Source organism: Heptranchias perlo, chromosome 11, assembly GCF_035084215.1.
Source record: "Heptranchias perlo isolate sHepPer1 chromosome 11, sHepPer1.hap1, whole genome shotgun sequence".
NCBI classification, from domain to species: domain Eukaryota; kingdom Metazoa; phylum Chordata; class Chondrichthyes; order Hexanchiformes; family Hexanchidae; genus Heptranchias; species Heptranchias perlo.
In genome coordinates this window covers 19559948-19573092 of record NC_090335.1, presented here as the reverse complement: position 1 = coordinate 19573092, position 13145 = coordinate 19559948, and the positions used below count along the sequence as shown (strand labels likewise).

At 44.2% G+C, this 13145-nt stretch overlaps 1 protein-coding gene across 5 annotated transcripts in view; it reads left to right on the top strand.

Moving 5' to 3' along the window:
• Positions 1-13145, top strand: part of sh3kbp1 (SH3-domain kinase binding protein 1) — a 253846-nt gene that overhangs the window by 68055 nt on the left and 172646 nt on the right. The gene's annotated exons all lie outside the window — the stretch shown is intronic.

Here is a 13145-nt window from a genome sequence, read left to right as displayed (position 1 = left end):
TCTACATCTATTCCTATTGGGTATTTTAAAATAGACTCCGAATGTTGATGGCACTTCTGGTTGGAAAATTAATTTGTGTGAATAATACATTGTGGAGCTTTTAGCCACCTCAGTCTTATTCTCTGGAACTCTCTCCCTAAATACCACTGCCTCCTTGTCTCTTGCTACTTTTTAAAAATGTTCTCATAACCCATCTTTTTGACCAAGCTTTTGGTCACTTCACCTAATTGTTTCCTCCAGGGCTTAGTATCCATTTCCTTTACATAGAACGTTCAGCACAAAAACAGGCCGTTTGGCCCAACAGGTCCACGACATGCTCATGTTTATGCTCCACATGAGCCTCCTCCCACCCTTTTTCATCTAACCCTATCAGCATATCCTTCGTGTTTATCTAGCTTCCCCTTAAATGCATCTATGCTGGTCGCCTCAACTACTCTTTGTGGTAGCGAGTTCTACATTCTAACCACTCTTTGGGTAAAGAAGTTTCTTCTGAATTCTCTATTGGATTTATTAGTGACTATCTTATATTTATGGCCCCTAGTTCTGGTCTCCCCCTGCAAGTGGAAACATCTTCTCTACGTCTACCCTATCAAACTTGTTAGTAACCTTACAGACCACTGTCAGGTCACCTCTTAGTCTATTTTCTAGAGAAAAGAGCCCACCTGTTCAATCTTTCCTCATAGTTATAATCTCTCAGTTCTGGTATCATCCTAATAAACCTTTTTTGCTCCTTCTTCAGTGCCTCTATATCCTTTTTTTTATAATATGGAAACCAGAGTTGTTCAGTACTGTGTGGTCTAGCCAAGGTTCCATACAAGTTTAACGTAACTCCCCTGCTTTTCAATTCTGTCCCTCTAGAAATGAATCCCAGTGCTTTTGCTTTTTTTTTAATGGGCTTATTAATTTGCATTGCTATTTTTAGTGATGTAAGTATCTATATCCCCAGATTCTTCTGCTCCTCTACCCCCTTTAGACTCTTGGGGGTGATTTTAAACCCCAAGATCGGGCAGGTTGGAGTTGAAAATAGCTGGGTTTTTTGGATTGCAACCGCAAAATTTTCGGACTTTGCATTCCCAGTGGGAAGCCTGTACATTTATGCACCACCATTAAACTCGGAAATAAGGCCGGGTTGCAGTTGCAACCCAAAAAAACAATTATTTTCAACTCACAACCCTACCTGTTCTTGGTTTAAAATTGCCCCTTTATTTTCCAAGGAGTGGCCTCCTTATTCTTCCTACCAAAATGTACCACTTCACCCTTATCTATATTGAAATTCATTTGCCAATTACATGTCCATTTTGCAATGTCGTCTTCTATTTTGTTGCAGTCCTTCTCTGTATTAATTATACCCCCAATTTGGGGTCATCCACAAGTTTTGAAATTGTACTTCCGATCCCCAAGTCAAAATCGTTTATGTAAATGGTGAGCAACAGTGGTGCCAGCACCGATCCTTGTGGAACACCACTTCCCATCTTTTGCCAGGCTGAGTAGCTACCTTTAACCCCTACTGTTTTTTGTTTTGTAGCCAGCTCGCTATCCATTCTGCTATTTGTCCCCTGACTCCACATGCTCTGACCTTAGTCATGAGTCTACTATGCGGTACCTTTATCAAAGGCCCTTTGAAAATCCAAATATATTACATCTATTGCATTACTCTTATCTACCCCTTCTGTTACTTCTTCAAAGAATTCAGTAAGGTTGGTCAAGTGTGACCTTCCTGTTTGAAATCCATGCTGACTATTCTTTATTATATTTTTGGTCTCTGTTTTTCCTATTATGTCTTTGAATAAGGATTCCATTACCTTTTCTACCACAGAGGTTAAGCTAATTGGTCTATAGTTCTCTGGACTTGTTCGATGTTCCTTTTTACATTAATGCCTCTGCACTCTCTCCCCTGATTTTTAATATGCATGGTTGCAATCCATCCGGACCAGGGGTTTTATCCTCTCTCCGTTTGATTAACTTATCAATTATCTTCCCCCTTTCTATCTTAAATATCGTTATATCTTTTTTGCTCTCTTCTAATGTTATGCCCACCATTGTTAGACTCCTGGTAAATACTAAGGCAAAGTAATTATTTAATATTTCTGCCATTTCGCTGTCATTAACTGTGAGTTTAACTTGTGTTTCCATTAATGGCCCTATCCCTATCCTTATTTTTCTTTTGTTTATGTGCCTTTAGAATACTTTACTATTTCTTTTTATATTCCTTGATAATTTAATTTTGTAGTTTTTTTGCCTTCCTAATTGTTTTTTGACTTATTTCCTAACCTTTTCATATTCCCTTTTGTTTCTCCTTTGTTGTCTATGTACTTAGTTCTAAATGTTTCCTGTTGCAGTTCTGTTTCTTTGTCAGTAAATTTTTTCCAGTTTATTTTCCTTTGTTCCATTCTCATCCCCTTAAAATCAGCTTTGTTCCAATGTATTACTTTGGTCTCTGTCTTATGTCCTTCTCAATCTGAATCTTAAACCTTATATTGTGATCGCTATTGCCTAGATGTTCCCCTGCGCCTACTTCTCTTTTCTAGTTGATTTCCCATTACTAGATCCAGCTGTGCTCCCTCTCTTGGGCTTTTTACATACTCTGTAAGAAAGGATTCCTGCACACATTGTAAAAGCTCCATTCCCTGTACCCCTTATTTTTTATTCGTTCATGGGATGTGGGCGTTGCTGGCGAGGCCGGCATTTATTGCCCATCCCTAATTGCCCTTGAGAAGGTGGTAGTGAGCCGCCGCCTTGAACTGCTGCAGTCAGTGTGATGACTGTTCTCCCAGTGCTATTAGGAAGGGAGTTCCAGGATTTTGATCCAGCGACGATGAAGGAACGGTGATATATTTCCAAGTCGGGATGGTGTGTGACTTGGAGGGGAACGTGCAGGTGGTGGTGTTCCCATGTACCTGCTGCTCTTGTCCTTCTAGGTGGTAGAGGTCGTGGGTTTGGGAGGTGCTGTCGAACCTCTTGCTAGTTCATTTGGGAGTGGTTAAAATCTCCTATGGTTGTTATTCTATGTCCTCTTACTCATTTCACATTTTACATATTTCTTCCTCCACCTCCTTTCCACTATTAGGTGGTCTGCAATATACCCCTATTAGTGTGATCGATCCCGTATCTTTTATTTCCATCCACATGGATTCTGTTTCTATCCTTCTGTTAGTTATGTCCCTTTTTTCTACTGCACAATGCCTTCCCCCCCCCCCACCCCCCCCTCTCACTGCCACCTTTCTTCCTTATGTTGCCATGTTTGTTCCTACTACATCTGTTTCCTTACTGTGGATTATTGCCTCCAGTTTCCCTGACTTATTTTGGAAGCTGTGTACATTGCTGTACAGGCAGTTTAATTCGTTTTTAATAGTAGTTACTTTATTTTAACAGTCCTTTTTATACTTCTGTTTTATAACTGTATTTGTTCCTTTACCATTTTGTTATCTTCTTTCCTTACTCTGGTCTGACCTTTACACTCAATTCCTGTTTCTTTTAACTTTTTAGGCTTTTGTTATTGCTACCAGATCCCTCGCCCACCCTACCAATCTTGCTAGTTTAAAGCCTTATCCAATACCCTATTTATCCTTTTCGCTAGGCCTCTGGTCCCATTTCGGTTCAGTTGGAGCCTGTGCCAGCGGTACAGCTTCTTCCTGTTCCAGTACTGGTGCCAGTGCCCCATGAAATGGACCTCCTTCCCACACTTTCAGCCATGCTTTCACCTTTCTGATCTGCCTATCCCTATGCCACTTAGCACGTGGCTCTGTTAGTATTCGTGAGATCACCATCCATGAGGTCCTGCTTTTTAATTTAGTTCCTAGCTTCTGATATTCCCTGAGCAGGATTTCCTCGTTCTTCCTTATGTCATTGGTGCCGACATGTACCACAACAACTGGATCCTCCCCCTCCCTTTCCAAGTTCTCCTCCAGTTGCTCAGAGATGTCCTTTTACCCTTGCAACACGTCCTCCTGGACTCTCTGTCGTGACTTTAGAGGATGCCAACTACCCCCTAATTATTCTATTCTGATCCTCGCCCTGCCCTGCCGACGCACGTGCACACGCCGGGCCTACAGCCTTGTCTGCAGATAGCAAGGACCTCATCCCTGTTGGATAGGACCACTGTCTGCGGGTCCTCCTTCTCTACCTCACCTAGGTTCCTACTACCCTGCTGACTAACAGTCATGCTCTCCCCTTCCTGCACCTGTGCTTTCCTTTGAGGTGTGACAGTACTCTGGAGATATGTACCTACATATTCCCCCCCCTCCCTTGTGTCGGTGTGTCTCTAACTCTCACTCCAGCTAAAAGACATTTACTGCAGATGTAGCAATCTGGGACAGTCTCGCTGTCCACAAGCTCCCGCATATTATAGTTCCAACACAGCTTTTACCACCATTTCCAGTTTGTTTGCTTGCTTGTTTTGTTTGTTTATTATCAGTAGATTATTTATAGGGCTAATAGTTCTGTACCTGATTTTCTTTTCCCCGCCCCCTGTAAAACGCCTTGGGACATTTTCTACAATGAATTACAATGTTGTTTAAATATGCTATTTATAATTTGTTCAAATTAAATGCACCTTAAGTATAATCTACTGGGGATATTCATCTTTGTTTCTAACCATACCAGTATGTTGACTTTTTTTTATTTTTTTGTTCTGATTTTTACCGTGGCCTATAAGAGAATATGAGCAGTTGTAGCGAATTTCCATGTATCTCCATTTTATTTTTAAAAACCTCCATTTTGCACCTATATAATTGAAGAAAACATGTATAGAATCTTCCCTGTCTCCCAACAAATCAGTGATAGAATTAAAAATTGGGAAGGCGTTTAGCATGTTGCCGTCATAATAGAGAAGCCAAATTTGACATTGGACAATGATAACTGGCATTCTATTTTAATTTTTTTCAGGTTGCCCATTTTAATTGGAGCCAGATTGATAATTCTAAAAATGTTAATTCAGCAATGTTTCATGTGGGGGAGAGAGAGAGAGAGTGAGAGAGAACGCCTGTGTGAGGATAAAGAATAGGAAGGGAGCAATGGGATGAGGGGGTCCTCTGGCTTCTTGCTATCCACCTTTTTGTGGGGGGAGTAGATAAAGGATTAAGGCTGAGATAATTGACTGGGAGGATAGGGGGGTTGAGTGATTATTTCAGAGAGATAATGTAGAATACCTCTAGGGGTAGTGGTGGGAGTGAGATTAGATGGAAGGTGAAGGGCGGGGAGAAGCATCAATGATTATGGGATGGGAAGAAATCTGCTGAGGGCCATGTTTTCCCTACCATCCGATCCTAAGTGCAGCCTGCAGCTGTTGCCAGACACTCTCTCACATACACCCCATTTGGGACCTTTCTGAATGAGTGTGCCGGGTAGTGTCAGTTAAGAGTACGCAAATGATTTCTTGTAGGACTCTTGCACTCAGCAACAAAGGAATACACTCATTGCATCTTGATTTGAACCCAGAGGTGAAAAGCCATTGTCTAATCCACTATAGCATTCATAGTGAATGGAGGTATGAGCTTGATTAAATACTTTGATGTACAATTGTAAACAATTTTACAACACCAAGTTATAGTCCAGCAATTTTATTTTAAATTCACAAGCTTTCGGAGGCTTCCTCCTTCCTCAGGTAAATGTTCAGGAGCTCCTCGAAGCCTACGCATTTATACATATAGAACAATACATGGTGTTTACAGAATGCCCCTGCAACTGCCCGTTGCCAAGGCAATCACCGTGTTCAGACAGAGAGGTGTCACCTGCAGAACCCCCGAATACACATTCAACAAAAAAACAAACAGGAAAAAAAACAGAGAGAGGCAGAAACATCCGGAAGGCAGAGAAAGCCAGCAAATGACCCATTATATTAAAAACAGATAACATTTGTTCGCTGGTGGGTTAACGTGTAGCGTGACATGAACCCAAGATCCCGGTTGAGGCCGTCCTCATGGGTGCGGAACTTGGCTATCAATTTCTGCTCGACGATTTTGCGTTGTCGTGTGTCTCGAAGGCCGCCTTGGAGTACGCTTACCCGAAGGTCGGTGGATGAATGTCCATGACTGCTGAAGTGTTCCCCGACTGGGAGGGAACCCTCCTGTTTGGCGATTGTTGCGCGGTGTCCGTTCATCCGTTGTCGCAGCGTCTGCATGGTCTCGCCAATGTACCATGCTCTGGGGCATCCTTTCCTGCAACGTATGAGGTAGACAACGTTGGCCGAGTCACAGGAGTATGAACCATGCACCTGGTGGGTGGTGTCCTCTCGTGTGATGGTGGTATCTGTGTCGATGATCTGGCATGTCTTGCAGAGGTTACCGTGGCAGGGTTGTGTGGTGTCGTGGACGCTGTTCTCTTGAAAGCTAGGTAATTTGCTGCGAACGATGGTCTGTTTGAGGTTGGGTGGCTGTTTAAAGGCGAGTAGTGGAGGTGTGGGGATGGCCATAGCGAGGTGTTTGTCCTCATTGATGACATGTTGAAGGCTGCGGAGAACATGGCGTAGTTTCTCCGCTCCGGGGAAGTACTGGACGACAAAGGTTACTCTGTTGGTTGCGTCCCGTGTTAGTCTCCTGAGGAGGTCTATGCGATTTTTTGCTGTGGCCCGTCGGAACTGTCGATCGATGAGTCGAGCGTCATATCCCGTTCTTACTAGGGCGTCTTTCAGTGTCTGTAGGTGTCCATCGCGTTCCTCCTCGTCTGAGCAGACCCTGTGTATTCGCAGGGCCTGTCCATAGGGGATGGCCTCTTTGACGTGGTTAGGGTGGAAGCTGGAAAAGTGGAGCATCGTGAGGTTGTCCGTGGGCTTGCGGTAGAGTGAGGTGCTGAGGTGCCCGTCTTTGATGGAGATTCGTGTGTCCAAGAAAGAAACTGATTCTGAGGAGTAGTCCATGGTGAGCTTGATGGTGGGATGGAACTTGTTGATGTTATCGTGTAGTCTCTTCAGTGATTCCTTGCCGTGGGTCCATAGAAAGAAAATGTCGTCGATGTATCTGGTGTATAGTGTTGGTTGGAGGTCTTGTGCAGTGAAGAAGTCCTGCTCGAACTTGTGCATGAAAATGTTGGCGTATTGGGGTGCGAATTTGGTCCCCATGGCTGTTCCGTGTGTTTGGGTAAAGAACTGGTTATTGAAGGTGAAGACATTGTGATCCAGGATGAAGCGGATGAGTTGTAGGATGGCTTCCGGAGATTGGCTGTTGTTGGTGTTGAGTATTGATGCTGTCGCAGCGATGCCGTCATCGTGGGGGATACTGGTGTATAGTGCCGAGACGTCCATCGTGGTGAGAAGTGTTCCTGGTTCAACTGGTCTGTGGGTACTGAGTTTTTGTAGGAAGTCTATAGTGTCGTGACAGAAGCTGGGGGTTCCCTGTACGATGGGTTTCAGGATGCCCTCGATGTATCCAGAGAGGTTCTCACACAGGATTCCGTTGCCTGATACGATGGGACGTCCGGGTGTGTTGGCTTTGTGTATCTTTGGGAGGCAGTAGAAGTCTCCCACGCGGGGAGTACGTGGGATGAGAGTGCGTAGGATGCTTTGAAGGTCTGGATCGAAGGTCTTGATCAGTTTGTTGAGCTGGTGGGTGTGTTCTTTGGTCGGATCTGCGGGTAACCGTCTGTAGTGTTCCTGGTTGTCCAGTTGTCGGTATGCTTCTTTGCAATAGTCCGTTTTGTTCTGTATGACTATGGCTCCTCCTTTGTCCGCTGGTTTGATGACGATGTTGCGGTTGGTCTTGAGAGCGTTGATGGCGTTGCGTTGTGCTCGGGTGACATTCTGGACTGTCTTCTGAGTGCGGCTGATGAATCTGGCATTGACGCATTTCCTGACAGCTTGAGCATACATGTCCAGCTGAGGGCAGCGACCCTCCGGAGGAGTCCAGTTTGACTCTTTCCTCTTCGGTTGTCTGCTGTTCCGGATCGTCGATTGTCTCATTGGGTTCGCTGCTGAAATCTTGGGGTTTGTGGTAGAATTCCCGGAGCCTCATTCTCCTGATGAATTCCTCTGTGTCCGCCGCGAGACTAGTGGGGTCCATTTTGGTAGTGGGGCAGAAATTGAGCCCTCGGCTGAGAACTTCGATTTCGTCTGGTTGAAGGGTGTGGTCGGACTTTCTCCTTCGTCAGGTGAGTGTGGGATCCCACGCTCACCTGACTAAGGAGAAAGCCTCCGAAAGCTTGTGATTTTAAAATAAAACAGTTGGACTATAACCTGGTGTTGTAAGAGTCCTTACATTTGTCAACCCCAGTCCATCACCGGCATCTCCACATCATGGCCTGTCTGTAATACTTATTCCTAAATCGGTTATGTTTTAGTCTGTAAGGAAGCATCTGTATATTTCATCCTTTGCATTGACTCCAGCTGAACGAATCTGGAGGATGTTTAGTCCTAAGTGGAAGCGAAATGCTTTTACTTCGACAGGATTTGGAATTCCTGCACAAAGGGAGACAGAATAATTTGAGACAAAATCTCTTGTTCTCTGGGGATTGTATGGAAATGTTTGAAGTCCATTTTGCTTCGGTTGCTGAAAAGATCAAAATTGATTGGCTTGAAAAGGAAAGATTGGAGAAAAGAGTACTAGGTGACAACCTTATGGGACAAAAGCTCAGGTCCAGCAGGTTATTGACATCATAAACTCAAATAACCAATTTAGTTGCACATACTGAGGAAGAGACAGGGATAAGGAAAGTGGAAGCAAAAGATAATTAGCCCTTTCTGCCCTATTATAAGAAACTGTATTTATTAAAAACTAATTAATGCTTGATAACAAGAGAAATTTCTCAATTAAATAAAATGGAACAGGAGTTCGATTAGTCACTGACAATGCAGACTTTTTTTTGTTTGGAAATTGCTAAGAGGAAAAAAGATTCACTAACAAGTTAGAATTGAGTAAATTGGTGTTTGGCTTGATACTTGTAAAAGAATAGGCAAAAGAAAATCCTCTGACTATATCTAATTGGGTGATCGTTTTCTTTAAATTCTTTTTTTTCAGTGTGGGAGGCCACAAATGCACATCGTGTCATCTTGGTCCATGGTAACATACTCACCTCTAAGTCAGAAGGTTGTAGGTTCAAATCCACTTCAGGACTTGAGCACATAATCTAGGCTGAAACTTCAGTGTGGTACTGAGGGAGTGCTGCATTGTTGGAGACACACTCTTGGACGAGATGTTCAGGTGGACATAAAAGATCCCATGGCACTAGTTGAAGAGGAGCAGGTGTCCTGGAAAACGCTGATCCCTCAACAAACACCAAATCAGATTATCTAGTTATTTTTCTCATTTGCTGTTTGTGGGACCTTGCTCTGTGCTGCTGCCTTTGCCTACAAAACAACAGTGACTATACTTCAAAAATAATTGAATGCTGTGCAGCACTGTGGGATGTTCTGTAGACCTGAAAAGTGCTAAATAAATGCAGGTTTGTTTGTCCTTTTCAGTTATAATTTTTCCTTCTTTCTATGTGCCAGTCCCCCTCCATATTGCTACGGATGAGTGCTCACTTCTTGTGAAATTCTGGAATTCCATCATGTTGGTACAGAAGAGTGTTATGTCACTGGAGGATCGTATGGTTTTATTACTAAAATCAATAAAGATCCACGATAATACAAAGCCATTTGTGTTTTGAAATAACTTCAGAAGATAATTTCTAGCATGTAGTGTTAGGTATGAGTTGGGAACACTGGTGGCTGATTTCTACATACACTAAATATTCTTGCAGAAGTTGAGTGAGGATGTTCATTTTATTTTGTTGACAGTGAGTTGGAGATTGTCTCTGCTTTTGGCTTGAATCTTTGGTGATTGTGTGACAACACAGAACACAGGTGACTTACGGTGCAGTCATACTACCATGTTTTCATCGAAACAAGGTGGTATTTGTTGCATGCCATTGTAGAAGTGGCAGAATAACTTGTTAGACTACCAAATGTACTTTCCAGGATGCTGTCTTATAGATTTGAGTTTGCACAAAATGCTGTATAATAATTTCACCCTGCTTCAATCAGCGTTGTGACATTAGCTCAAGAAGCCCATTATTTTTACTCCTTGTCCTGTTTAACCTATTAATTCAAGTTGTTAGACACTTGGATGCGATTATGATACAAAATGAGAAACTTATCAAGTCATCTACATAAGGATTGGTCAAGGAAGGTGGGGAAAGGAGAAGAAAATATTTCAAATCTACTTAATCTGAGACTCCCTTGTAACATAACATAAATAGGAACAGAAGTAGGCCATATGGCCCCTTGCGCCTGCTTCACCATTCAATCAGACTATGGCTGATCTTCAACCTCAACTCCACTTTTCTGCTCGATTTCCCCCAGAGTCCAAAAATCTATCTATCTCAGCCTTGAATATACTCAATGACTCAGCATCCACAGCCCTCTGGGGTAGAGAATCCCAAAGATCCACAACCCTCTGAAGAAATTCCTCCTCATCTCAGTCTTAAATGGCTGACCCCTTATCTTCTGACTATGCCCTCTAGTTCTAGACTCTCCAGCCAGGGGAAACAGCCTCTCAATGTCTACCCTGTCAAGCCCCCTCAGAATCTTGTGTTTCAATGAGATCACCTCAAATTCTTGTAAACTCCAGTTAGTATAGACCCATTCTACTCAACCTCTTCTCATAGGACAACTCTCTCATCCCAGGAATTAATCTAGTGAACCTTCGTTGCACTGCCTATAAGGCAAGTATATCCTTCCTTAGATAAGGAGACCTAAACTGTACACAGTACTCCAGGTGAGGTCTCACCAAAGCCCTGAATATTGGAGTAAAACTTCTTCACTCTTGGCCTTTATTACAAGAGGGTTGGAGTACAATATGCCATTTGCTTTCCTAATTGCCTGCTGTACCTACGTGCTAACTTTTTGTATTTCTTGTACCAGGATACCCAAATCTCCCTGGACACCAACATTTAATAGTTTCTCACCATTTTAAAAAGTATTCTGTTTTTCTATTCTTCCTATCAAAGTGAATAATTTCATATTTCCCCACATTATATTCCATCTGCCACCTTTTTGCCCACTCATTTAACCTGTCTATATCCCTTTGCAGACTCTTTGGGCTTGATTTTTCACAGGGAATTGCAGGTGCGTTGGGGCTCCAAAAATCCCGTTGGGGTTCGGAAGCCGACTCCAACCCTCTTGAGTTCCCCATGGACGCACCTGTGTGCGGCTGGCGTCCTGAATCCGGAAGTCCCGCCAGCAATTAAAGCCGGTGGGATGATAGTAAAACAGCCAAATGTACCTCATTGAGGTACTTAAGGCACTTTACTTGTGAAATAGTAGGTAGTTAGAATGATTTTTAACTTACCTGGGCGGCTTTCCCATGGCTTTTGATTCATGCCTGGTGAAACCAGGCGTGAAGGGCTGGATCAGGCAAAAAGAAACAAAATAAATTAAAGGACAAATCATTGCACAAAGTTAAAACACAAAATCTTTTTCCACCCTGCTCCGATGTCTGATGTCCCTCTCTGATCTCCCCCTTGTCCCCCGGATCTCCCACTCCAGCGCTGGATGACGTCTCGCTTGCTCTTTTTTTTTCTCTCTCTCCCCTCTCTCCTCCCCCCCCCCCCCCCCCCCCCCCCCCCCACCCTCCCTCACGTTGCAGCTCCTTAAGGAAGCCAGCCTGTCAATCAGGCTGGCTGCCGGGTGCGAAACCGGGAGAGCATGTTAATCACCGTCAATTGCGATGCGATCGCGTTGGAAATCGTAAGTTTTGTTTATTTGGGTTTGCCACACACATCTTCACACACACACCCCCCCCCCCACCCACCCCCCGCCACCATTTCAAAATTGAGCCCTTTGTGTCCTCCTCACAGCATACTTCCCCACCTAGCTTTGTATCGTCAGCAAACTTGGATACATTACACTCGGTCCCTTCATCCAAGTCATTAATATAGATTGTAAATAGCTGAGGCCCAAGCACCGATCCTTGCGGCACCCCGCTAGTTATAGCCTGCCAACCTGAAAATGACCCATTTATCCCTACTCTCTATTTTCTGTCGGTTAACCAATCCTGTAGCCATGCTAATATGTTACCCCCAATCCCATGAGCCCTTATCTTGTGTAACAGCCTTTCATGTGGCACCTTATCGAATGCTTTTTGAAAATCCAAATATTCTACATCCACTGGTTCCCCTTTATCTACCCTGCTAGTTACACCCTCAAAAGACTGAAGTTTGTCAATAAACAACTCTAATAAATTTGTAGCAACCTCTGGTTAAAAACCGGGCTAAATCTAAAATATACTCTTCTGTATATGCTGTACTAAACACAATATAATTCTTCTCTGCAAGGAAACTACTTAATGATTACAATGACTAGAATGACCAGAAAGTTTGGTATAACTAAAACTGACTTGAAAAATAGGAGAATGTTGCCTTTGTCATGTGAGAAATTTCTTCATGGCTGTATTAGTGCCACCTACAGGTGTGTTGAAATATAAGATGGTAATGTAATTCAGATGGATGGGAAACGTAGCTTGAATCGGTGCAGCAAAAACACCCTGCAAAACAGTTATTCTTGTACGTTGGGGGGGGGGGGGGGGGGGGGTTTGAAGGAGGATAGACAATGTACCAGGGTGGCAGGATCGTGGCAGTGGGGGGGGGTGATTAGGCGCGTGAGTAACGCGCCCGGTGAAATCAGTCTGCTCCGCGTGCAATCGCAGGCTAATTGGATCCATTTACCTGGTCTTCCGGGTTCCCTGCTGCTGAGCTGCGCGGCGGGCGGGCTGCGCATGCGCAGTAAGGTCTGTCAGCTGGAGGAGCTCTATTTAAAGGGGCAGTCCTCCACTGACTGACGCTGCAAGAAATAGGAAAAATTACGGCATGGAACAGCCCAGGGGGAAGGCTGCTCCCAGGTTTAATGATGCCTCACTCAAGGTATCATTAGATGGGGTGAGGAGGAGGGGGGAGGACAGAGATCTGCCCCCTGGCGGGCGGGAGGAAGTGGCCTGCCTCTGCCACCAAGAAGGCCTGGCTCAAGGTGGCAGAGGAGGTCACCTGCGCCAACATATCGCCCACCTGCGCACAGTGCAGGAGGCGCTCCAATGACCTAAGTTGGTCAGCCAAAGTGAGTACACTTACTCATTCCCCTACACTCCATCTGCCACATCACCGCCCCTGCCCCACACCTCCATCTGTACTGTCACATCATCCCTCACACCCATTCAAAGCTCATCCTCATCTTACCTGCACTT